Consider the following 24,466-nt stretch of genomic DNA (forward strand, 5'->3'; position numbering starts at 1 on the left):
TGCTTATCTTGCTGGGATCCTATGACCCCAGCTGACTTCCTGCCCTTTGGGCAGGGGGCTGGACTCGATGATCTCTCGAGGTCCCTTCCAGCCCTGATGTCTATGAAATCTATGAAATAAATAGCATGGAGTACAGCCATTTACACGTACTTAGAAGGCAGCATATAAGGGTGAAAGAACAGGTAGCCTATTGCGCTTTGACTATGTTATGGTCTTTATTGTAATTGGTTTGTGACCAATACCAGAGGTACAGAGGTGCTTAAAGGCACATAGAATACACCATATAAATGGTTGTGTTTTGACCAAATCCCAAAGGCTTTCAAACACAGCTCATGCCCATCAATACTCTCTTGCTGACTGTTTAATGGAGACAGAAGTGGCTTTTTTTTGGCCTAGAAATAAACTGGATGTTTTCTGGTAGCTTCTAGCCTTGGGCCATATAGGCTTTTACATTTTTTCCTGTTGATGTTTTTGGCTAGGTATAGACATTCAAAAAGCCTGAGGTGGAATCATAGAAACACAACTGGAAGGGACCTTTAAGATCAAGTCTGGTCCCCTGCCGTGGGCAGGAAGTTACTGGGCTCAGATGAGCTCGACAAGGTGCCTGTCCAGCCTCATCTTGAACACCTCCAAGGCGGGTGACTACACCACGTCTGCTGGGAGTGTGTTCCAGATCCTGATGACCCTTAGAGAGAAAAAGGTTTTCCTCATATCCAACCTGAGCTTACCCTCTATTAGTTAATGCCCATTGGTCCCTGTCCTTCCTTGAGATGTCTTTCTGAATAGTTGCTCTCCTAGTTCTTGACGCTCCCCCTGACGTACTTGTAGGCAGCTATCAAGTCACCTTTCAACCTTCTCTTCCTCAGGCTGAACAGGCCCAGTTCCCAGAGTCTGTCCTCATTGGGCCTACCCTCCATGCTCTTAACCAAACAGATGGCCCTTCTTTGTACCCTCTCGAGCTTATCCACATCCTTCTTGAAGTATGGTGCCCAGAACTGGACACAGTACTCCAACTGAGGCCTCACCAATGCTGAACAGAGAGGAAGGAGTTCCTCCCTGGATCTACCGGCCACACAGTGGCTGATGCACACTGGAGTTTTGTTTCCCCTTTTGGCAGCCTCATCGCACTGTTGACTCCTATTCATCTTCCAGTCGATCGTGACCCCGAGGTCTCATTCAGATACTTTGCCACCCAGTGGACCACTGCTCGTGTATCTGTGGTGGGGTTCCTCCTACCCAGGCAAAGGACCTTGCACTTCTCCCTGTTGAACTTCATCTGATTTCGTTCCACACATAAATCCAGTCTGTGAAGGGCATCCTGGATCTTTGCCCAGGATGTGTGGTGTGCCCGCACTTCCCCACAACTTGAGGAACTTAATGATTAAGTTCACTTAGTCTGTGAACTTAATCATTGTGCTTTCCACCCCTTCATCCGAGTCATTAATGAATATAGCACAAGTCCAAGCACTGATCCCTAGGGGACACCACTGGAGATGGCCCTCACGGATGAGGCCATCCCATCAATCATCACTCTCTGGGAGTGGCCTCTAAGCCATGTTGTCCACCCACCTCACTGTAGACTCGTCCAGCCCAATACTCTCCAGTTTGTTAGAGACAATCCCATGGGAGACAGAGTCAGAGGCTTTACTGAAGCAGATTATGTCAACCTCATGTCCCTTGTCCAGATGGCTAATTACCTGGTCATAGGAGGACACAAGGTTAGTTAGGCATGATCTACCCTCAACAAAGCTGTGCTGATTGCTTTTTAGCACCCCATCTGTTATCAGCTTGTAGTTGATGGGCTCCTTAACCAACTTTTCAAAGATTTTACCCAGGACTGAGGTCAGACTGACCAATACATAGTTTCCAGGGTCATCCCTCTTCCCTTTCTTAAAGATGGGCACCACATAGGCCCTCTTCCAGTCATCCAAGACCACTCCCAAGTTCCATGACTCTTCAAACAGCTTGACCAGTGGTGCTGCTATAAGTTCAGCCAGTACTTTCAGGACTCTTAGGTGCAGGTCATCAGGCCCAGCAGACTTGAAAATATCCAGACTTTGTAGAAGATCCCTCACCTGTTCTGGGCTGATTTCATGTTACCTTCCCTCTGTTTCCTAGGTCTCTGGTCAGGTCAGCCACCCTTGTTGTTTCAGGAATACCAATGCAAAGTACGTATTTAGGAGTTCTGACTTTTTGCAGGCGTCAACTGTATTTAGTAGGGGTCCCACCATGAAGCCCAATTTTTTCTTGCACCCTTTGTATCTGTAGAAGGACTTTTTTGTTCCTTTTATACTGGTTGCCAGTTTGATCTCCATGCGTGCCTTAGTTTTTTCTGTGTCTCGTATCTGCAGGCCCTGGCGATACAGGTGTATTCTTCCCTGGTTGCTGAGCTGTTCCTCTATTGCATATACACTTCTTTTTTCATTTTCAATAGCTTCCTAATATCCCAAGTGGGCCAAGTGGGATCTAAACAAGTTGGCAACTCTCATAGCAAAGAGCTTCTTCCTTCTGCTCATGAAATGAATACCATCCCTTGTGTATAGGCCACTGTAGTTAAACTGCATACCAAGGTTGAGATATCCAAAGCCTATGCAGTGACACCATCTTCTAAGCCTTTGGTTGACCTCCTCAATACACTCCACCCTCCTCCCTGACTGGGAGGACTGTGAACAAGACAACCTGTACTCCTAAGTCCTTGAGCTTTGCCCCATGGTCCTGTAGTCTCTCATGATCCTCCCAGAGCTACTTATTGCTGTGTTGTTGGTGACCATATGGACAAGGAGTATGGGGTAGTGGTAAGTAGGGCAGACCAATTTAGAGATACGTACTGTAACATCACAAATCTTAGCTCCTGGAAGGCAGCAGACATCTTAAGCAAAGTGGTCTGGCCGACAGATGGCTCCCTCTGTACCCCACAGCAGAGAGTCTCCCATGCCTATCATAGATTCATAGATGAAGATCTACAAGGTCCCTTCCGACCCTACTAGTCCAACCCCCTGCTGTGGGCAGGACAGAAAACTGGGCTTAAATGACCCCAGCCAGGTAAACATTGAGCCTCCTCTTAAAAACCCCCAGGGTAGGAGCCATCACCACTTCCCTTGGAAGCTGGTTCCAGATCCTAGCTGCCCTGAATGTGAAGTAGTGCCTTCTAATGTCTGGTTTAAACCTAGCCTCTAGCAACTTAAGGCCATTATTCCGTGTTACTCCAGGAAGTGCTTCGCGGAACAAGGTCTCTCCCAAACCCCACTGGTCCCCCCTAGTAAGTTTATAGATGGCCACCAGGTCCCCCCTCAGCCTTCTATGGTGAAGGCTGAACAGGTTAAGGTCCTGGAGCCTCTCCTCACAGGGTCTGCCCTGCTGTCCCTGGATCATGCGAGTGGCCCGTCTTTGGACCCTCTCAATGCTGTCCACTACCCTCCTGAAGTGCAGCACCCAGAACTGGATACAGTACTCCACCTGCGGCCTGACCAGTGTCGCACAGAGTGCCTTGGCCCTGCTTGTGATGCATCTGTAGATGCAGGACAAGGTACAGTTAGCCCTACTAACTGTGTTCTCACATTGGTGGCCCATGTTCATCTTGGAGTCAATAATGACTCCAAGATTTCTTTCTGCCACCATGTTTTCAAGAAGGGAGTTCCCCAGCCTATAGGTATGCTGCTGGTTCCTACTGCCCAAGGGCAGCACCCTGCACTTGTCAGTATTGAATCCCATCCTATTTTCATTTGCCCACCCCTGTAACCTCTCCAGGTCCTGCTGTAATCTGTCCTTCCCTTCTAGCATGCCCACCTCACCCCAAATCTTGGTGTCATCTGCAAATTTAAACAGGCTTCTCTGCACCCTGTCATCCAAGCCACTACTAAAGAAATTGAACAGTGCAGGCCCAGGGACCAACCCTGGGGGACCCCACCGGCCACTACCCTCCAGGTTGAAAATGACCCGTCCACCACCACTCTCTGAGTACGACCCCTCAGCCAATCTGCAATCCATCTGACTGTGTAGGTATCAATGCCATCACTCTACATTGCTTCCTTTCTGGGTTGGTTGATCCCACATGGGTGCATCATGATTCATCAATGGTGAAAGGGCTTTGTAACTGTTGTGCAGTGTTATTGGTGGGACAACTGATTCATGTTGTGGCTTCCGTCCTGACGTGACCAGTTTCTACCCACTATCAGTTGGGGTATCTTGTTCAGGCCCACTCATTAACTTGGTCTCTGTGGTGATCTTCTCCAGGTGCAGGGTCGGCAGTAAGTATCAATCTCTCCCTCATGTTCCCTGACGGTACACAGCCTGCCCGCTTCCTCTTACAGCTCCCTCACCCAGCCCTCCAAAGCCTCCACCAGCAAGCACATCCCACAAGTAGGAGTGCCCATGCCCTTGATCCCAGCATCCAGCAGATGTGCCAGGCAGCCCCTGCACCCTGGAGTCAAGGGCTCCATCTGCGTGGAAGCTGGGACCATAGGCTCTGTCTGGGTGGAGACCTCTGAGGCACTGGAGGGTGGTCCATTCAGTCCGGGAAGCCCAGGGGTGTGGCGCATACCTATCACCATAATGCAAGATGACCCCAGTCATGTGGCTGCTTGGGTGTCCTGCACAAACTCACACACTGGACTCAGAGTGCGCCTGTTTGCACAACGCCTTAGGAGGATCGGCTAGGGCAAAGCTGGGGTGGGGCGTGACCCTCCTTGGCTCCACTCAGCTGCCACCACCACCTAATGCCAACCCACCACGGACCCTACCTACCTCCCAGCTCCATGCTGGGGGATTCAGTTGGGGGCATCCAAGAGAGTCTTCCGGGGTCCTGGGCTCATGGGGGCACAATAGGTTTTTACCCGTGCGTCTCACGCTGGAGCTGGACCCAAATCAATCTGAGTTATGCAGTTTTCTGTATGCAGCATTGTTTAGATTGGTAGCAAACAGAATATACATTTGCCCTTTGTGGTGGGAGGGGGGAGGCAAATCGTACACTGGGTTTCATCATTGTTAAACCTGTATATGTGTGCTGAACCTCTGTTCTGTTACACTCATAAGCTGGCTTTGTGTGCCAAACTTCTGCTCTGTTATGGGTATAGACTGGTTTCCAATCACTTATACCAGTAAAAGTGTAATGTCTGTACCTGGGCCCACAGTTCAAATAGATGAGGTAAAGACAAAAGTGAAGTGAGACCACTGGGATTATTATGAGATTAAGTAGGACATATGGGTCAGTGATACTCTGTGGTTTGTAATATTATGAAAGGAATGACACAACTAAGTCAATGGATTTGGGTCCAGAAAGTCCTATAGTTTTCAATATTGTACATTTAGGGGAAACTTCTGAAGTACATAATTAAGGAAGCAAAGGGGCCATTTCTGTAGACGCTATGCATCTGGATCAGAATGTAACAAAATATAATATAGAGATTTGTCAGAGAAACAAGAAACGTCTATGTTTAGCTCAAATTTTTGCGCTAAGGGAGAAACCTTCCAAGTAAATCCTGCTTACTATGCACCCTCGGATATGTAGTTAGGCCTGAGGCTCCTTCATGAAAGAAGAGGAATTTAATAGCTTTAGAGAAGCTACTGTTCATTTGTTAAGGTTTTTTTCATAGTGCATAAAGGTACAGACTTTGTAGTTTGGAGCTGAAATACCCCTGGCTATAATATAAAGCATGCCACCATGGATTAACAGAGTAATCATTTGAAGCCATGTTGCAGAAGGGTTTGCAGTACAATAGAGTTCCTTTACATTGCTTAAAATTTTAAACAGCCAAAAAATGAAAACCTTAAGAGTTTAATCTGAATTTCAAAGTGTATGTTATTCATTATTTTGGCTTCATGGCACTTGGTATTTGATGTCCAATGTGAAACATAGTCTCTGCAATACAGTGTGGTATCTCTAGTTATCAAGAAATTAGTCTGGTAAATTGATTTAAACACTGAATCATAGTAATAGCTAAATAGATAATTAACTGGCACATTCTAAATTGTGGCTGTAAAGACATAGTCCATGTTGACTAGCTGACTCAGCTAGAATTGCTCCTGGGCTTTCCAAGGAAATGAACACTGAAGTAAAAGGTACTTTTGAAATATCTCCATTTTGCCACTGCTACCCCCACATTTTTGGAAAGATTTCAAATTGTTTCCGCTTGGAAAATATCCAACCCTATGTCAAGGATCAAAGATTCCCAAGTGCTCAGAACCTCCACTTTCCACTGAGAACAGTTCAAAGCCCTTTCCAAAGTGCACTGTTGGGAAAGGTCCTACCTGAATAAGGTACTGAACATAATGACCACGAAGACTCTTCCATCTTAAATTTTTCTTATTTCTACAATTTTTATATTAGAAACAAACTGCTGTGAAGTTAGCATACTGAACATATAACCTCACCCCTTGAAGAAAAAAGTGTCTTGTAACATATACTTTTATGGACCAGTTTTCCTCTGTAATCTCAGTATGCCTAGGAGTTCTCTTCTACTATGACTGTTCTTGCTTTTCCAGGCTACTAGAAAGGAGTTAAACTAAAGAAAGAAACAAACAAATCTTGCAGAATCACATATAGGTAATAACCAAAGGCCTAGCAAGCTGTTGTTTGGGAGCAGATTTCCAAAGTTAGTCAGCACGCAGAAGTTCATACTGAAAAAACAGGGGTGTGTCTACTCACATCTCCTACGCATACAAGCTGAAAGTAGTTTCCTCTACAGTAAAGTCTCCCAGGCCTGCGTTTACATGTGCTGGGATGCGGGAACAGATTTGCTGTTCCTAGCAGCAGACTGCTCGCACTCCCTGTGGCCCTGCACCAAGCCCCTGCAGCAGCCAGAGGACATTTCAGGTTCCCCCTGGGTGCTAGCCCAGGGGTCAGGAGACAGCTCTCTCTTGGTGGAGGCTGCAACATTGCTCCCTGCCCTCGGGAGCTACCTGCTGCCAAGGTGGGCTCCACCACTGGAGCCCAGGAGAGGACAATGACCCCCTACCCTGGCAACAGGGAGCTCTCAGCCCCTGCCCTAGGGTCATGGGGCCCAGGCTGGGCGATCCTCATCTCCCAGCTCCAGCTCCATGGTTGCAGGGCCAGCACTGGGAGATTCTTCTCTCCCAGCACCAGCTCCATGGTCACTAGGAGATCCTTACCTAGGATCTTACCCAGCTGGCACTGGGACAGAAGAATTTCCCAGCGCTGGCCCCATGACTGTGGAGCTGGCACTGAGAAATAAGAATTTCCCAACACCAGCCCCATGATTATGGAGCTGGCACCGGGAGAGAAAGATCTCCCACCTTCAGCTCCAGACCATGGAACTGGCACTGGGAGAAAAGGATTTCCCAGCCTGGGCCCCACAACCATGGGGCTCAGGCTGGGAGACATGGATCTCCCAGCCCCAGTCCCATGATCACAAAATGGGGCCTTGGAGCTTCCTGCTGCCAGGGCAGGGGGATATTTTTCCTGCCCAGACTCTGGTGACAGAGCCTACCTTGGCAGCAGGCAGCTCCTGGGGGCAGGGAGCAACCTCCTGCCCCTATTGCCTGGCTGACTGGGAGCACATTTGCTCCTGGTCAGGCATCTGCATAAGCACTACTGCACAGTAAGTAAGTAATCTTGAGTAAATTTGCTTGTTGCATTTGCAGGTAGCAATTTTATTTGCAATTAGACCAAATTACTGTGCAGTAAGTGTCTGCACATGTAGACAGTGATGCTTACTGTGCAGTAATTAGCTCTAATCTTGATTAAGGTGTCTCATGTAGATACACCCAGGAAGTGGGAAAAGAAAAACTACTGCTTTGAAATAAAACTCATGCCTCCGTGCCCACTTCATCATCCTTTTCCTGGGTCAGTATCTGCCCTTTAATACACTGCTTTACCATTTTGTGGTGTAAGCATCTTCCTCACTATAATTTACTGGACACGTTTGCACTGAAGGGTGGCCATCTGGGTGAACGACAGCATACTGGGAAGCTTTGAGGAGCTTGCTGACTAGAGGAGCAAACAACTCATTGCAGTTGTAATTTAAACTGTATATGTGTTAGTTATCTTCAAGATAGCATCTAACTCTAACTTAAATGGATCAAGAAGAATAATCTAGTGTTCCTTCATTAGAAGTGTTTGTCCTATTCTGCCTGAAGCTAGTGCACAGCAGACATAAATTTCAGAGCTAATAACTGGAATCTCAAAGAGCCAGGCTTTGGTGGATAGTGTTCCTGGCATTCTGTCATGAAAGTAATTTCTATACATGCTGAATCTTGGATAAACAGGGGTTTTAACTGCTGGAGCTGCATCCAAAATTTTTATGAGGCTTGCCACCATATTTATTTACTCATGCTTCAGAGCTTATTCTAAATGTCTGTATGCTTGTAAAGGCCCAAGTTACATTGTGGGATGGAGAGACTTGAAGCTCTGTGAACATTTTATATAATGAAGGAGGAACTGAGGAAACTATTAATAACACTTACAGCACATGCATTATTAATACCACATGTTACTCCTAGGGTTAAAACAGGCGGTATCTTTAACACTGCACAAAAATTCCATAGAAATGCTATATTAATTCACAAAAAAGGAATTAATAGATTCACATTGCCAGCAAAATGTTCCATAAACAGCTTGCATCCTGCTGTCTAAATATACCGGCTTTGTCTCATTTGAGTTAAAATTACGGACAAACAAAATGATTGAGAAATATACTACCCAGTCCACAGGGCAAGTGCAGATTAATGCCAGCCAAGGGGAGAAAAGTCCCGGGAATATTAGCCAGATTTTCTGCTCCTAATAAATCTTCACACAGTACAGGTATACAAAACAATTGTGCGTACATCTACAAATGCACAATTTTGGCAAACAAAGGACTTTCCACTAATAATCTCTCCACTCTTCCTTCTCACAACAGTCACATCCATCCTATAAAGAACAATTTATTAACGGATGGTTCAATCAATGCTTTTTATTGCTTTTGCTGCTATGCTTCTTTATAATGTTGCTTCCTCATCTTTTTTAAACTCCCCTTGCTTTCCTACTCCACAATGATTTCTATTTAAAGGGACCCTATTCTGAAGTTCTTAAACAAGCTGCTGCCCTCACTCTCCAACCTGCAGGCAATTTGTCTGTAAAACCTGCAATACACAGACTGCGGGAGCCACAACTAGGAAACTGGAAGAAGAAAGTGACGTATAATATAATTTTCCACTGAAGTCCTGGTGGTGCCACACATCCTGCCAAAATGAAGCCTTACTGTCTATTTATGCAGCAACAACACAGAGGTGCTTTGTGATGTCAGAATTTAACAATTCATGGTAAAACAAGAACAAGAAATTACTTCCTAAAATGCAGCTATGAACTAACGTGAACTTGATTTCTCTTGCATCACAAACACTGTGATAGCTGTTGCATGAGACTATACTGCAGAACAGCATGGTGTAGACATATATTCAAAGTGACTAGTATTACTACCCCAGAGCCAAAGGTGTGAGGGCTTTTCAAGGTCTAGATGAGAACTCCTCATAGGGCCATGCCATCCTAGTTCTCCTGGCTGCCCTTAACTGTGAATGGGTGTAGCCTGGCACACAGGTAGTCCCGGAAAAGAGAGCCCACAGGGATGGCTTAGCCTTGGAAAGGACATTCTCTACAGTTTGAACAAGAGAACAGGACTTACCTCCAAATATGATCATAGGCAGATTTTTAATGCATGTATTCAAAACTGTGATCTAACACCACTTTTCCCAGCTGACTAAATCTGTGAGCTCCTAAATACTTCTCTGTGACATCAGTGTTGTTCAGGCACCTAGAACCAGCTTCTGCACATGCCCAGAACTGTATCTATTTCCTGCCTAACAGGGTCCAGGAATTAGGTGCTACTCTGCTGTCCTCTGATCACAGAATCAGAGAGAAGCAGGGCTAGAAGGGACCTCAAGAGGCCATCCAGTCCAACCCCCTGCCTGAGGCAGGATCATCCCTATCCAAACCATGCTATACAACCCATAATCTAAACTCTACATAAGACTACCACCAACCCTAACACAGCATAGACCTAGCACCCTGACCTACCACAGATAAAGCAGACAGTCAACATCCTGCTTCTATGAAATGTTGTTAATATATTCTCAAGTGATCCTGGGTAGACAGCCACTTCCCCCACTACAGAGGAAAGCAAACCCACTTCCCACCCCCACAGTCCATACCAACCTCACCATGGGGTAAAATTCCTTCCTGACCCCAAATATGGCGATTGGACTGTCTATGAGCATAGGGGCAAGACTCTCTAACCTCTGGTTTTGGTCTGAGCAAGAGCATTGACAAACACATTAAAAGTCCTCAGCCTTGGCTGTAGCCACCACTCAGTGCCTCTGAGGAAGTCTTAAAAACACCCTGACACATGTAGCCAGGGAGGGGAAACGGGTTAAGGGGCAGCCAGCAAAGCCTGTAAGCATGGAAATAACCATAGTAGAACACAGGTATGGTTACACCTAGATCATCCCCAATCAGTTCCTGTACAACCTCTTCTTAAATACCTCCAAGTGACAAAGTCCACAACTTCCTTTAGGCAATCCATTCCACTGCCTCACTGTACTAACAGCAAAGACATTTTTCTACATATCCAGTCTAACCTTACTTTGCAACTCTGAGCCATTGGTCCATGCTCTCCTCTCTATAGCAAGAGAAAAAAGTGCTTTCCTTCTTTATGGTAGCCCTTCAAGTATTTGAAAACTGCCATCACAGCCTTTTTCACAAGCTAAACAGCCTAGCTCCATCAGCCTCTCCTTAACTGCTGACAGTAGTAGTCCCCTGAAAGTGCTCTACAGCCATGCTCTGACAGAAGGGCACAGCTGCAGAGTGCTTTAAAAGTGCTGGATCATGTGACAAATTAATTCTCATGTGATGAGGGTTCAGATGGAGATCTCCAAAGTGGAGCGCCTTCATTAACTTCTGTAAGTCTCTGTGCATAAGCAGGGCTGGGCCCTACCCCTGTTGCTGTCTGCAGGATGGGAGGAAGGAGGAATGAGGGGAGGAAGTAGAAGTCATTACAATCAGAAAGTAAAGACATTTCTCTCTCTCTCGTGCACAATTCCCCTCTATGCCACATACACACAAATACTTCCCCTCCAAGCCATACACACATAGGGCATTTATAGACATGCTCCAGGAGTAGTGGGAGAGGATCTTTAATTAGAGAGGCTCCAAGAGCCACTTTAACTAAAGTTCATGGAGTGCCACATGCATCAGCGTCTCCGCACCAAAAATTACAGCAGGGGAGCTTTAATTAAAGCTCATCGAATTAGCTTTAGTTAAAGCGCCCCCATCACCATTTTTCAGTGCATGGATGCTGATACACATGATGCCGGGGACTGCTGGAGCATGGTAATTATCACAGTCCAGCAGACTCGATTGAGTCTGCTCCAATGTGCTGTAATGACAGTGCATCAGAGTAGCCCCACTGCATGTGTATAGGCACCCAAAGTCTCCCTCTAGAAGCAACACACATATACACACTCCCCTGCCCAGCCATACGCTGGGCTGGTATTTATCTCATTGTTGACAAGGAAGTTCACCCCCGCTTGGGGTGAGTGCAGCTTGCAAAGCGCTGTGGAGGTGGCTCTGTGGGGTTGCCACTGCTGCACCCAGCAGAGCACACTGCAGCCCCACTGACTCTCCCCTCCCTCTTCCCATCCTACAGACAGCACCAGACAGCAGCCTCTCTTCACTGGTTTGGCTCCAAAGTGGATCACATGTACATTGGGTCAGAGGGGGCACTCTAACTCACAGCACTTTTTGTGAAGAGCCACGAGTTAGAGTGGGGGAGCTGCATATACCTCATTGAGCATGTCACAAATTTGTGTGTTAGCTTGGGGGGGGGGAGCTCTTATCTGAGTTTATTTAACACACATTTTTTCTAAGTTAATCAAATCCTAACTAGGATACTTGATTAAAGGAAATTAATAATTAAGCATGAATGAAGCTGTCTACCTCTAAGCACCTCAAAACAAAATCACACAATGAGGCATAAATAGGAACATAGTTAAGTTGCCAACATGGTTAAGTATTTGTTTACCTTAGATTTAGCTGAAGAAGTATTTTGGCCATTACTTCCAGAATGCTATTACATAAATTCACCCCTCAGAGAACACAACTGCCAGATCTTAACAGAATTGCTAGGTCCTTGATGATGTGTAATTACTAAAGCCTAGGCATACAGTGAAACAACTTGTTTCCAAATACCTTGGTAACCTCTAAGTAGAATTTGACTTAAAGCACAATTGGACCTTACATTATTATCTTGTAAAGAATTTTTATTTGGATGTTATGGGATTAGCTAAGTAACCTGATGAGTGAGAGAGCCCGTAGGTGACTGGTAAGCTAAGTGGGGTACGGGGCTATGAGAGAACAGATTTGGGTGAGATTAGGGAATCATATCTGAAAACATTCATCAGTAACTGGCTAAGGGGCTTTGAAAAAAGAGAGAAGAAGGAAAGATAATAAGAGGAAAGAAAGATAGCACCACACAAGGAAAAGACATGAAAGGAGATGAACCAAGGGTAAGAAAATTATAGTCAAAATGAAACAGGAAAAGATACTCCCCTCCCTCCTCCTAGGCTTTCTAGGTTATAAAGAAAGGTGTATTTGGGATATTTTCAAAAAGGCAGAGGGAGCTGCTCCTCTGTACCACAGGCAGCAGTTGTTATGCTCTAAGTTAGGGGCGGGCAATATCGAGTGGAGGACAGCTTACTGAGTTTTGGCAAGCCACGAGGGCCACATGACAGGCAGCCGGGGCAGATATGTATTAATTTTCTACATTTTTAGGGGCCCTATGGGCTGGATAGTATGGCCTGGTGGTCCGCACCCCTGCTCTAAGTCCTATGTGTGCACAAGCCTAGAGCATTAAAATTGGGTGATTAAGCTCAATTGTATCACTACAGGCTGGAGCACATCTAATAGTTACAGGACACCAGGTGCTGCACACTTCTGAGCAGCAGCTCCCCTTGCCCTTTTGAAGCCAGTCCAAATGTATGTATGATATGTCAGTGCCCTAAGCAGAGCTGAAAAGTCAAGATAAGCAAGAACAGTGCAAGGGAGACATGTTGTCAAATGTTTAGCAGAGAGAAATGCAAAATCTGAACAAATCTGGAGATTAGGTCTGGGTATATAAAGCACTGTAAGCATATATGGTACTCTGCAATTTTTGCAAAAAAAAAAAAAAAGAGCCAAAGTAATAAAGTGTATGACAGGAAAGTTTTCAGCATAAGGGCAAATCAGTCCTTTATGCCTGTATGTAAGTAGTGAGAATAGAGACCCTGTTTCACAATTTCCCTTATTGCCTCAGGGCTCTTACAGTAGAGAAATTTTCCTGATATCCTATCTAAACTTACTTTGCTGCGACTTCAAGACAATGGTCTACATCCTAATCCCTTCAGATCCAGGGAAAAGGTGGTTTCTCTCTTTATGCAGCCCTTCAGATATCTGAAGACTGCTATCATGTGTCCTCTTAAGTGCCTTTTCTGCAACCTGAACATACCTATTTCCTTGACGTCTCCTCATATGACTTGCCTTCCAAGACCTTTATCATTTTTGCTGCCTGCCTCTGGACTTCTCCTGCCTTCCTCTAATTTCACCATGTCCCTTTTAAAATGTGGAGCATAAAACTGCACACAATACTCTAGATGAGGCCGAACCTATGCCAAGTACAGAGCACTATGACCTCCTGTGTCTTATACCTAATGCTCCCATTGAAGCAGCCCAAAGTTGCATTTGCCTTTTGTGTAGCTGTCACGCTACAGACTGAGAGGCATGAAGGTTAAGTACAGACAGTCAAAAAGCCTGAGAGGTAATTAATGAAATCTTCACATTTTTCTCTAAGCTGCACGGATTGGACCATTAATGAGCAGAACTCAGGTCCACTCTTTGGTTGGGAAACACAGGCAGATGCCCGACTGGCTGAGGCCAGAAGGTGGAAGGCGCTCTCGCATGCCTCCCAGTGTGCTGGACGTAACTGAGGGCACCTGCAAGCAATCAAGTGTGGGGGGGGCATCCTTCATTGGCTGCCCAGCACATACCCCCAACACCCTGCTGTCCCCCCACTGCAGTGGGGGGGAACATAGCCCCTTGCCCTGGCCCCAGCCTCAGCCCCCCACAATCCCTCCTTCTATGGAGTACCTCTGCCTTGCTGCCCAGTGCAGGACTCCCGGGGCTCCTGTGCATCTTGCTGGCTTCCACTGATGCTGGGTTTCAATGGGATTCACCAGGCAGCCCAGGGGGGGTTTGCCAGGTGGTAGGGCCCACTTCTTCCTTCTATGGAGCAGGCCCAGCTAGGCAGGGATGGGGAACCCCTGCTGCCCAGGGCCTACCCCCCCCAAACTAGGAAGACCCCAGTTCAGAGAGGGGGCACTGAGGCAGAGGCGGTGGGCTTCATTTCCACCCTCCTTGTGGGTCAAAGGCAGAGCCTCATGGGGGTCAGGGCTGTAAAGCTTGGCTAGGCGGGGAAGGAGAAATCCTCCCATGGTGAGGACCACCCCCCAGGGTGGGCAGACCCCAGCTCAGGGGAAGCCCAGGGCCAAGGAAGTGGGCTCTGTTCCCCCAACTCCCCTGCCAGACTGACACGTGCAGGCAGGATGCAGGGCTGGGGAGCAGAGGCTTTGCTGCCTCATCTCTGTGACAGGCCGAAGGCAGAGCCAGCCTGGCTCAGCTGGAGCAGGGGAGCACTGGCAGACGCCAGTGAGGGAGGGTTAGTGGGGGGCTGCATAACATCCTGGGATGCTGAGGGACTGTGACCTAACTTGAGCTGGGAGGGGATCTGGAACGGAGGTTCAATAGACTGGTCAAGCCTAAACTGATGAAATCTGATACTACAACCACCCAGTTCTATCTTAAATCAGGATCTGCCACTTTGACACCGATCTAAGTGGACTGAATCTCTGTTGTGTTACAGTTTCTGATCACTTATGTCAGTTTGCGTGTAATTTTTGTCCCTAGCCCAAGACTCTTTGATCCTTAGGCACTCCCTATGCGTTGCTCATCAGAATTGCTGGCAAGAACTACTATTCCCAGCTGATGATAAACATATTTATTTGAAAGTGAGACTCTCTTAGATATGTCAGATTGCATCATGTTTCCAAAGCATCTTCCAGGTCCCTTGAATTGGAGAAGGGTTTCTCACCCTTCTACTTCCACTTACAAGTTACCAAAGTCAAAATGTAATCAAAACGTAACAAGATGTATTTACATGGTCTGGATATCACTGTACAAATGGCTTCCTGAAGATTAAGAACTCACCATGTGCTTCTCCGGAACCCACATTTATCCACATTAAAGCTATGCAAAGTTTGTCTAGTACAGAGCACTATGGTATTAGCAGGCTTTACGCTGACTTAGCTCCCATCGTTTTTTATCCGTCTAATAGCAGCCATCAAAAACTAACTAGTCCCCAACATTTGTGAGATTTTAATAGTAATCCTTTGATAGTTGTTGCCCTTTTATCATTTCTGATGCCAACTAACATATAGTTAACCAGAGTACAGTTCCATACAGAATAGACAATGAAGCTGAAAGATGCTGTTCACTTAATCTGTATATGTACTTGACTGATATGCAGATTCCAATGTTTGTTTTAATGCTAGCAATGGGGAAAGGGGGGGACCTGCATAAAGTTAAGCAAACAGTGCACTTCTCCAACATGCTCATAAGGGGAATGCTTTGTAAAAGGAGGCTCAAATGTCAGTGAACTTACAAATACACATTGGGCCCTGTTCTGATCTCTTCAATACTGTTGTAACTTCATTGTACTCCCTTCAAATTATTTTTGATTAACAGCATCAATCTAGAAAAGCAATTCAAATAATGCTGATTTGGTACCTAAATGCCCTTTAAAATCCAGCCCCAATCACCTAACACTTCAACTAAAGTCAGTGAGGATACTCACATGCCTGCTCTTGTACACATGCTCAAGTATTTTGCTTAAGCCTGTTTTTCTGTTAATTAATTCATCACTGTTTTCTGCATGTGCATGGCTGTGTATTGGCACTGACTAATGGATATTTTGCCAAACAGAGGCTTATCTGGTTATAAAAGTATGGAAATATGTTGATTTCTGTGCTCGTTTTCTGTGCCTTGCAACTCTCACTGTTTTGAATACTTATGTATTGAAATTAGCAGATGTGCAATACTAAGTTATAAGGGTAGGAAAGTCCTGCACGGGTACATTCACCAAGGAGCACATTCATGCGTGCTATACAGCACAACAGCTTTGGGCCCTCCTGAACTAACTGAACATCACTGCAGTGCATCTGATGATGCTAGCTGGCATGATCCCAAGTATTCTTCACTCCCATATGTCTGGCAGCCAGCGGGTATACCAGATGGAGTCCCAACAAACTAGGATAGCCAAATGACCATCACTCTCTTGGATGACACAATGAAAGGTCAGAGGAGTATTGGTTGGTAGTTGCCATAAAAGGATTTTACCTGCCACAGGCTTGCTGACTGTTTGCAATAAAACATGCACAGGTCTACTAGTTACCATTTCGTTGAACATAAAAGAACAAAAACCCAAAACAACAGATTTGATTTATTCACTGTCAAAATCATTTGTTCAAATCAATTCTTGTTCTTTCATTTGGTCAGTACATTTTTTTTGCCAGACATTATATGGCGCACACAATTTCTTTTCATCCTTTTGAAGAAAAAAAAGCCTTTATTTCCATGCAGTAAAGTGAAAATATTGCATAAAATACACCTAAAAATAAACTTTTTCATGATCATACTTGTGCATGTGACCATAGCTTAGTTTAGCTGGGGAGGTTAGCTGAAATAATTATACAGCTATTATCACTCCCTTACAAAACTAAGATCCCCGAATGGACTTCTGACACCTCAACCTTGGGGACTGCTGTTTCTAACATAGTTGGTTCCCCTTAATAGATTTACAGAATGAATTTCAGATCTGTGATGGATCCCAACTAAAGTGAATCAAAACATTCTGCATATGGAAGAGGGATTTGATTCACGGTCTTTAGCTCCAAGGGTTTGTGTTGCAAAACTGAATAGTTTATAATTAAAATGGTATCTAAGAGATGATTCTGATAACATGGAGCTAAATCTCACATGCTACTGGAATATAAGGATGCACCCCTAAAAGCCCTAAAACAAAACATTATTTTTCTTCCGTCACAAAACTTTACTTTTTATGCATGAGAAGAGACCAATTCCAATCTGTGGGATCTTCCCATATTTTATGAATGGCAAGGAAACAAATTCAGTGAAGCTTTATCCAGCAAAAATACCTCTTGATTTTATTAGGGATTTTAGTAGGGTAGAAATTTATCATTTGAGTCCAAGTTGCCAGTGCTACAAAACACCAAGGAGAGACTGGGTAAATCTCTTGTTTTGAGCCAAACTTTCACGCAGTTACTTTGCTTGGTTTTGCTGAATGGTTGTTAATAATGTTTTAAGTCATTTTGTAGATTTGGCTCAAAATTCTGTTTTTACATTTTTGTTGTTTATTTTGTCTTGTCCTTATGACAAAAGAAATGAAAGACTTTTTTTACAATTTTTTTTTGAAAACCAATGAAAAGCCAAAAATTGCCAGTTCTTTTCTACATAGGACACTTTACATTCATTTCTACTTTTCATCAGCTTAATCACAAAGAAAAAGGCTGTTTGACACAAGCTTCTGTTTCCAACAAACCAAACTCCAAAAGAAGCATCTTTTAATTTTGACACTCTATGCCAAACATTTGGTTTAGATTTATCATACACAACAGCCATAGGGTTTTCAGTGTTGCAGAAAGGAACTGGAATATGATATACAGTGACAAGCAACTAGAAAATACATTTTTAAACCTGATCATTTAAAGTTATTTTTTTCCACTGAATCACAATGCTTTCTTACTGGTTTCTGAGAAATATAACAACTGCATCCCTTTACTTGTTCAAAATATTTGATGCGCCTACACAAGCAAATATTTTCTATGACTAGACTAAAGGAAGCAGAAGGATCAAATCAATTCCATTTAATTTATTTTTGTTTTACAACTTCAGGGCCAGATTCAATAAAAGCTCTGTCTGATTCTGTACCACAGTAGCCTGTGCAAGGTCACATGGGACATACTGAGGTTTTATTTAATTTTGCACCAAATGATTTGTGAGCAACAAACAGTCATTTTTTATTTTTTTTTTTTTTTAACTCTTGCTTATCGGGACCCTGCACAATAGCGTTTCACTCTATAAAGGCAAACCCAGAAAGGCGTCAAAAGATAATCTGAAACCTGGATTATAAACTGCTTGGATGTTATTAGTTTAACAGAACTGCAAAAATCAGTGAGATGTGGGAGACACTCTTGGGATCTGGACCAGATTTAGGATAGGATTGAACATTAAGGTTCAAAAGTAAATCAGGGCCATAATTCAAATACTGTGAGCACCGCAGTCTTACCAGCTCTACTTGCAGGGTTTGGGCCGTACATAAAAGGATTTTTTTTTAATGTTTCTGCTGGCTGCTTTTGACCAAAACCATGTAAGATGTCTTCTTGTGAAACTTGGGTGTCTCCTGGTTTTACACTCAGAGATTCAAATCCTAATCCTTAAAGTTTCTAAAGGAATTTGGATTTGATGTTTTTGGTGCAAGTTCTGGCATCTTCTAAACTGTCTACACTCCCTAATTTCTGGACAAAATTTGCTTTTCAGTGGGTTTCCTGTGCTTGGCACAGACAGCACTGATATGCCCAGGATGGACTCTTGGGCTAGGTACAGAAATTACACATAAACCAGTATAAGTGACTGGAAACTGGTTCAAATCTGTAACACAACAGCTGGGCTAAGTACAGATAGTCAAAAACCCCAAGGCTGAATCGATTCAATCTTGGCAGATTAGTCTAAACTCTGTAGATTGAACCAATAAGCAAATGAACACACATCCACACAAACTTCCTTTGTGTTACAGATTTGAAACCAGTTTCCGATCACTTATACATGTTTATGTATAATTTGTGTCCCTAGCCTGGAAGTTCAGTGAACATAAACCACTTTCAAAAAGGCCAAAACTGATTTAAGATAAACCTGAATGGATGTACTAACAGACTTTACTGTTAAACTGGTTTATTGAACTTCCATCCCAGATCCCCTCCAGATTCAAGGTAACTCAAAGTCCCCCAACGTCTCAGGATGCTTTGCACCTCCCCCACAAGCCCATCCCCTCTGCCCCTTGCAGGGTGGGTAAGCTAGCCTTGGCCCAAGGAAGGTGTGCTGTAGTGTCCCCCAGCATCTGGCCTGGGTCATTGCAGACATGCGGCTGCATTTCCAGAATCAAAAGTGCAAGTCTGTTCACCTGCTTATCAGTTCAATCTACCCAGCTTAGACTAACTTGTGAAGACTGAATGAATTCAGTCTCAGGCTTTATGACTGTCTTGTGCTCTTTCTTACAGTCCGTTCTGCTTCAATCCAAATTTGGAGAATTTTTTGATAGTTCCTCTCTTCCCCTCCCAAACCCCTCCCACATATTCGAAGGCAGGAACATGTTGTTCAAGAAGGTTATTTCTAAATTGTTTTTCCTTGCTTTTTCTGCAAAAGGGAAAATGCCATCCGAATGAAAATCTACAAAACTAAAGGTGCACCAATAGATCAGTCTGATATCCGATCGGCGCCAATATAAAAGAATTTTCTGTATCAGAAATCAGCCCGAGGCAGCAGATAATTTGTCCAATAAATGCCTGTGCCTGCGCTCAGCCGCAGCACAGCACGTAGGCAGTGAGGAGCACAGCTGGCAGCATGGAGAGCTGCCTGCAGCTGGTAAGTCTGGTGTGGTGGAAAGAGAAGGGGAGGTGGGAGAGGGAAGGGGAGGGACATGGGGAGGCAGATCATGGTGAAGAAGGGTGTGGGGTTAGGGTTGGGATTGGTGCTGGGCAGATACAGGAGGTAGGTGTGGCTTGTCAGGGTAAAGGCAAGCAGGGTGTGCGTGGCTTGTCCGGTGCCCATCTGGCAGCTTCTGCCACTGTTCCCGCCGCTCATCCAGGTGGGCACAGGGGAGGGGGTGTCCACGGAGCTCACTGGGTGGGGTGGGCTGAGGCTGGGCTCTTCCTGGCTGGGCAGATCCAGGGGCACATCCCCACCCACATGCCTTCCCATACGAATGGCAGAACACTTCCAGATGAGCACTGAACGAGCCACATGCAGCAGTGGAAGCCACTCTCCCGCTCCCCCCCGCACCTCCCTGATGAGCCACACCTCTGTCCTACACCCACCCCAGCCTGCAGCTGCAGCCTGCCCTGTGCAGAGCACAGATCCAGGGGGCACACACCACGTCCCCCAGATGAGCTGCTTGAGGCTCTATCCCACAACCCTCCTTGCCCCAGCTAGGCAGTGCTTCCCCTGCCCCATGCGCAGCCCTATTCCCTCCCTCACTGCAGGGGCCTTAATCTCCCCCCAACACCCCTTCCCTCCCCTTCTACCACACCAGACTTACCAGCTGGAGCAGCTCTTCAAGCTGAAGAGCTGCATATCAGAAATCAGATCGGTATCGGATGATATGCCTCCTTAAAAACTGGCTATCGGTATTGCCCCCAAAAATCTCTATCGGTGCACCCCCAACAAGAACAGAAATATTCTGTGTACTTTTCCAAGAAGCACTGTCCCCACCAAAATTCTTCAGTGGTATTTCCACAGCTTTATTTCCTTCTGCATCAGCATCATGGGAGCATATGGGCCATTAGCGTTAAGATCATCTATAATGTGGTTATGATCTAGTGGGATATTTGCCCCATAGGGATCAAATTCATTCTTAGTCTTAGTCATTTTAAACCAGTACATTTGCAAGCTAATTCGCATGAAATTGTCTTTGGAGTCCCCTTGATGTGACGTAGTTAAGCAAAGGTTTTTTTACTGCCTTGTTGAAATCTCTGCTTTAGACAATCAGAGTGTTACAGGCTGTCTGTAAAATAAGATTAAAAGTTGTTTCCCTCACCTAGCTTGGACTGATTTTATATCTTCCTTTATTAACACAGTGTTTTTATTCATTATTTAATGAAAGAACTGTATTTTGGTGTAAAAAATATCATAGAATATAATTTCCTTACCTACTATATAAGATGTCAGTGCTGGCCAACCTCAGTGCTTTTGTGTTTCTTTCTTTAAACCGTATGTCCCATTCTGCAGTTCTTTCATGTGCTGGATTCTGTCTTGGGCTACCTGGGGCTGATTCACTACTGTGTAATTGCATTTTAACTTCCCTGATTTCAACAGAGGCATACCCGAATAGCACCCAATAAGACAGTGGTGGCCAGGGAATTCTACACATGGAAGAGTATGGGGTAGGTTCAAATTATAATTATTTCTCAATATTGAGTATTCATCAAGAATGCAGGTAACCGCACTATGCAATTTTATTCAAACACATTTCCCAATAATTCACAAAAAATCACCAACCAGGCTATATTTTTAGTGATAGTGTACACTGTAGAGTGACATTGTATTGTTCTAAGACCTAAACTAAGCTAGAAAGTAAGGTTATCAAGCTAAATTACAGCAAAATTGTACCTCGAGACATAGCTAAATTTATGCCAGTAACAATTACTGGTAAGAATATTCAGCCAACTCTATATATAATACTGGCATATTTTATCCCACATGGATTGCATGCTATTCTCAAAAATATTGCTGTGGTAATTCACCAACTGATTCTGTATCAGGTGAAGGTACAGAATACAATTCAAAGTAGCCCCTAACCTATAAGGTCTTACTGATATATGGTGTATACCTTAGGACAGGAATATCAAAGACGCAGCCCATCATCTGACTGTGCCACACATAGCATCCACACAGGCTAATTTGACATGCAAGCTGCACATAGTGCTTATTCTGGCCAGTCTAGTATGCGAGCCACACATGGTACCTGCTTTAGCCAGTCCAGCATGTGAGCCAGCTTTGGTGCCTGCTCTAACTGGTTGAGGACATGAGCTACATGCAGCATCTGATCCCACCATCCTGGGAATGCACTGCATGTAGTGCCCACTGCAGCTGGTCTGTGCCCAACTCAGTGTTCCGCCCAGATCAGCTGGAATGGGCGCCACATGCCACATGCATCCTGATCTGGCCATAGTGGGTGCTGAGTGAGGCAGAGTACCCAACCAGTCAGAGCACTGGATCTGGCATGCAGGGGTAGGGGCAGCCATGGGCCTGATCTGGCCCACGAAGCAAGCTGCACACTGTTCGTTTGGCCCATGGATCAGTCCTGGTTCAGTTATCTGGCCTTCTGGGCCAGATAAGTTTGTTGCCTCTGTCTCAGATTAAATATTGTGCGCCAAATCCTGAGAAACTTGCTCAGATTTTATTCCAATTTGTTAATGGGAAAAACGGGTGTTTTCAACGAGAGCTTTGCCCAAAGAAGAACAAAGGTAAATGTCAGTGTCTGACACACTCCGAGTTTTAAGCCAGTATAGAATCATAGAAAATGAGGGTCAGAAGGGACCTCAGGAGGTTATCCAGTTTTCTAGCCACCTTACAGTCCATTCATCCAGCCCATACTGCCTTAGCTAGCCTGCAAGAATGTTGTGGGAGACTGTATCAAAAGCCTTGCTAAAATCAAGTTATATCACATCCACTGGTCTCCTTGCATCCACAGAGCCAGTCATCTCGTCACAGAAGGCAATCAGATTGGTCAGGCATGACTTGCCCTTGGTGAATCCATGCTGACTGTTCCTAATCACCTTTTCTCCTCCTCCAAGTGCTTAGAAATGATTTCCTTGAGGATCTGCTCCATGATTTTTCCAGGGACTGAGGTGAGGCTGACCAGTCTGTAATTGTCTAGATCTGCCTTTTTTCCTTTCTTCAATATGGGCTCTATGTTTGCCCTTTTCCAATCATCTGGGATCACTCCCACTTGCCATGAGTTTTCAAAGATGATGGCCAGCAGCTTTGCAATCACATCAGCCAACTCCCTCAGCACCCTTGGGTGCATCCCATCTGGCCCCACGGACTTGTGTCTGCACAGCTTTTCTAAATAGTCCCCAAAGTGTTCTTTTGCCACTGTTGGTTGCTCACCTCCTTCCCAAACTGTGCTGCCTGGTGCAGTAATCTGGGAGCTGACCCTACCTGCGAAGACTGAGGTGAAAAAGGCATTTCAGCCTTTTCTGCATCCTCTGTCACTAGGTTGCCTCCCCCGTCATGTAAGGGACACACACTTTCCATGATCCTCCTCTTACTACTGACATACTTGCAGAAACCCTTCTTGTTCCCCTTCACATCCCTTGCCAGCTGCAACTCCAATTCCGCTTTGGCCTTCCTAACTTCATCCCTGCATGCCCACGTAATACTCTTATACTCCTCCCTAGTTGTTTGGCCAAGTTTCCACTTCTTATAGCTTCTTTATTGTGATTCAGTTTACTAAAGAGCTTCCTGCTAAACTAAGCTGGTCTTCTGCAATACTTGCTAGTCTTCTTGTGCATCGGGATGGTTTGTTCCTGCACTCTCTTTGAAGTACAGCCAGCTCTCCTGGGTACAGGGTTCCAGAACAGAAGTGGTTAAAGTACTTTCCCTCTGAGAATATCAGGCTCCATAAAGGAAAATTGCTAGCCAAAAAAGTGTGCAGGTGGATTCCAGGCTTTAAAACATAAAGACATCAAATTGAATGTGCGCAGCACAGATCTATATAAAGCTTTAGCAAGTGAACCAACAAACTTGTCCAGGAGCTTTACATTCATATGTTGCTATGTTCCAGTGAGGTTCCATAAACCACACTGTATTTACCAGTGAAGTGCATGGTATGTACAGGCCAGATGGCATATTGCAAATATACAATTCAAAAGAATACCCAGCCGCCAATATATTACATAAATGTTATTATATTTTAAGGAAAAGCTTTCTAATCAATAGTCATGTTAAAATATATTGCAAGTGCTTTATGCTTGCTTTATAGGATATTATTGGTAAAATTATGTTTTATTTCTCTTCTTTAAAAAAATAATGATGAAAAAAAATCAGAAGATCGCATATTTTCTGCTTTCTTTTATGTCACCATTTTATTGCTATTGTGGGAATGAGACAGAAGGTGACTGACCATTGTATTTTGTTTCAAAGATAATCTTTGAGTTCCAGCTGCTTACTATTTAATTACTCTTTCTGAAAAGGAAACATGGTTGTTTCCATGTCCATTTTAGGTTTTCTAGTTTCTAAATATGGAATGTCAAGAACCCAAGGCACTTAATGTGTCAGTTTTTATTTACACAGCTCTTCAGTTATCATTGGGAACAGCACTTCTACCTAGCCTTCTGGCTTCTCAACAGATCTGCTTGATAGAAATAGAATGCCACACAAATGTTTAATAAAGAAGCAAACTGTACTCACTGCTTTATCTCTGCGCATTATTTTAAATAAAGTGGTAATCTCATAATACTCTTGACATAGGAAGCTCTCCATTAGCACATAACCCTTTTAAAATGCAGTCTCATGGAAATTCTATCAACTAAATAGACATTTACCAATAAATACCAAGCACACAATCACTCTAAAAGGTCATTTTACACGATA

The 24,466-nt window shown here is 44.6% G+C and overlaps 1 protein-coding gene across 6 annotated transcripts in view; it reads right to left on the bottom strand.

Moving 5' to 3' along the window:
• NCKAP5 (NCK associated protein 5) overlaps positions 1-24,466 on the bottom strand; it is a 685,167-nt gene that overhangs the window by 543,876 nt on the left and 116,825 nt on the right. The window lies entirely within an intron of this gene.

This window comes from Crocodylus porosus, unplaced genomic scaffold (genome assembly GCF_001723895.1).
Source record: "Crocodylus porosus isolate Cpor-Errol unplaced genomic scaffold, CroPor_comp1, whole genome shotgun sequence".
NCBI classification, from domain to species: Eukaryota; Metazoa; Chordata; order Crocodylia; family Crocodylidae; genus Crocodylus; species Crocodylus porosus.